General features: G+C 45.8%; 1 pseudogene; it reads left to right on the top strand.

The window, feature by feature from the left end:
* The first annotated feature begins 2,176 nt into the window (after nucleotides 1–2,176).
* On the top strand, nucleotides 2,177–2,601 carry LOC132009083 (ubiquitin-like FUBI-ribosomal protein eS30 fusion protein; annotated as a pseudogene).
* The last annotated feature ends 686 nt before the right edge of the window (nucleotides 2,602–3,287 follow it).

The following is a 3,287-nucleotide window of genomic DNA, read 5'->3' as shown; positions in this document are numbered from 1 at the left end:
CGGCTTAACCCACTGAGCCACCCAGGCGCCCCGCCTTTTTTTTTTTTAAAACAGCTTTCTTCAACTTAAGAATACTAGATAGTGGGGTGCCTGGGTAGCTCAGTGGATTAAGCCTCTGCCATTGGCTCAGTTCATGATCTCAGGGTCCTGGGATCGAGCCTCGCATCAGGCTCTCTGCTCAGCAGGGAGCCTGCTTCCTCCTCTCTCTCTCTCTCTCTCTGCCTGCCTCTCTGCCTACTTGTAATCTCTGTCTGTCAAATAAAATAAAATATTTTTTTTTAAATCTTTTAAAAAAACAAATAAATACCAGATAGTACTTCAGCACTACACTTGGGGGCCATTTTAAACAGTAAGAGCACCAACAAAAATGCAAAAGCCAAGGCACTAAATAGGCCACAAAAAGGACACAATTTTACTATGAGAGATGAAACAAGAAAGCAAAGCAGAGACCTCAGGTGGGAATATCCACATTAGGTGAGTCAAATTTTTTGCCACACTGTCCACATCCATGGATGACCACAAAAATGTCATGAGTACTGTTTCCAGTGTTAGGCATAAACTTTAGGGGGTGTCTGGGGTGGCTTAGTCTCTTAAGCTTCTGACTTTTGACTATAGCTCAGGTCATGATCTTAGGGTCGTGAAATCAAGCCCTACAGCAGAGCCTACTTAAGACTCAGCTCTCCCTCTCCCTCTGTCTCCCTCCCTACCAGGCTGCTCACACTCCCTAAAAATAAAAAATAAGGGGCACCTGGGTGGCTCAGTCAGTTAAGTGTTTGCCTTTGGTTCAGATCATGATCCCAGGGTCCTGGGATCGAGCTCTGCATCAGGCTCCCTGCTCAGCTGGGAGCCTGCTTCTCCCTCTCGCTCTCCCACTTCTCCCTGTTTCAGTGCTCTCGCTTTCTGTCAAGCAAATAAAATAAAAAAAAATTTTAAATAATAAAAATAGGGGCACCTGGGTGGCTCAGTGGGTTAAAGCCTCTGCCTTTGGCTCAGATCATGATCCCAGGGTCCTGGGGTCGATCCCACATAGGGCTCTCCGCTCGGCAGGGAGCCTCTCCCCCCACCTCGCCTGCCTCTCTGCCTACTACTTATCTCTCTCTCTGTCAAATAAATAAATTTTAAAAAAGAAGAAGAAGAAGAAGAAAAACAAGAGTAAATTTTAGCAATAGATAAATTCACAAATACTGATCTAGGAATGATGATAAAAGAATAGGGGAGGGAGACTTCTTAACTGATTTTTATGAGACCAGGATTATCCCGGAATCAAAACCCAGAGGCAGATGATAGAAGAAAACTACAGATGAATATCCCTCATGAACAGAACTGTAAATGTCCTCAAAGAAATACTGGCAAATCCAGCTATATATAAATTATATATAAAAAGCATAATACAGGGGCGCCTGGGTGGCTCAGTGGTTTAAGCCTCTGCCTTCAGCTCAGGTCATGATCTCAGGGTCCTGAGATTGAGCTCTGCGGCGGGCTCTCTGCTCAGCGGGGAGCCTGCTTCCCTCTCTCTCTCTGCCTGCCTCTCTGCCTACTTGTGATCTCTCTCTATCAAATAAATAAATAAAAATCTTTAAAAAAAAAAAAAAGGCATAATAAACCACGACCACCAGGTGAATTATTTTTTTCCCCAAGGACTGCAGAGCCAATTCAAAATTTGAAAATCAATGTCATCCACCATAGTAATAGTCTAAAACTTTAAAGCAAATGATCTTGGCAACTGAGTCAGAAAAAGCATCAGACAAAACCCAACATCCACTCATAACAAAAACTCTTGGTAAACTAAAGATAAAAGGGAGCTTCCTGAACCTGACAGTAAGTGTTTACAAAAAACCTATAGCTAGTACACTTAACAATCAAAGACGGAATGCTTTCCCCTGTAATTAGGAAAAAAAAATATATCTACAAATCATATTCAGCGAAGGATTTGTACCCAGAATACATACAGAATTCTAGTACCATCAGAAGAACAATAAACAACCCACTTAAACAGTGGGAAGAAGACTTAAACAGACACTTCACCAAAGACGATACAGATTTGGAAAATAAGCACGTGGAAAGATGTTCGAGAGTGACATGGCCCACAGTAGGCAGTGAGGACACAGCACCCTTGTTTCTTCCTCATTCGTGACTCCCTTTTTACGGTAGCAGCTGCCCTGGCCACAGTTCTGTCTCTGACATGCAGCTCTTTGTCTGCACCCAGGAGCTACACACCCTCAGGGTGACTGGGCAGAAGACAGTCGCCCAGATCAAGGCTCCTGTAGCCTTGCAGGAGGGCACTGCCTTGCAGGAGGGCACTGTTCCCACAAGATCAAGTACTGTTCCTGGCAGGCATGCCTTAAGACCATGAGACTACCCTGGGTCAGTGTGGAGTAGAAGCTCTGACGACCCTGGAAGTAACTAGTTGCACGCTTGGAGGTGAAGTCCATGGTTCCCTGGCCCATGCTGGGAAAGTAAGAGGGCAGACTCCCAAGGTGGCCAAACAAGAGAAAAAAAAAGAAGACAGGCTGAGCCAAGTGGCAGATGCAACACAACCGGCGCTTTGTCAACACTGTGCCCATCTTTGGCAAGAAAAAGGGTCCCAATGCCAACTCTTAAGTTGTCCCTTGTAATCCTGGCTTTCCCCAATAAAGATACTTAGTTCAGTTTAAAAAAGAAAAAAAAGATGCTCTTGTGCGCCTGGGTGGCTCCATCGTTCATTGGCTGCCTTCAGCTCAAGTCATGATCTTGGGGTCCTGGGATCAAGCCCTACATCAGGCTCCCTGCTCAGCAGGAAGACTGCTTCTCCCTCTCCCACCCACCTGCTTGTGTTCCCTCTCTCGCTGGGTCTCTCTTTGTTAAATAAAAACTAAAATTAAAAAAAAAAAAAAAGGATGCTCAACAACATAAGCTATAGGGAAATCAAAATCACTATGATTTACCATTACACATTTATCAGGATGGCTGAAACAGGGGTGCCAGGGTAGCTCAGTGGGTTAAGTGTCTGTCGGCCTTTGGCAGCATCCTCTCAGCGTCCTGGGATCATTTGCGGCATCAGGCTCCCTGCTGGAGGTGGGGGTGTCTGGGGTCTGTTTCCCCTCTTCCTGCTCATGTTCTCTTTTCTCTCTCTTTCAAATAAAATCTCTTAAAAGGGGCGCCTGGGGCACCTGGGTGGCTCAGTGGGTTAAGCCGCTGCCTTCAACTCAGGTCATGATCTCAGGGTCCTGGGATCGAGTCCCGCTTCGGGCTCTCTGCTCAGCGGGGAGCCTGCTTCTCTCTCTCTCTCTCTCTCTCTCTCTCTCTCT

Source organism: Mustela nigripes, unplaced genomic scaffold, assembly GCF_022355385.1.
Source record: "Mustela nigripes isolate SB6536 unplaced genomic scaffold, MUSNIG.SB6536 HiC_scaffold_4305, whole genome shotgun sequence".
NCBI lineage: Eukaryota > Metazoa > Chordata > Mammalia > Carnivora > Mustelidae > Mustela > Mustela nigripes.
Note: the sequence above shows the minus strand (reverse complement) of the source record. Positions and strands in the feature narration are given on the sequence as shown.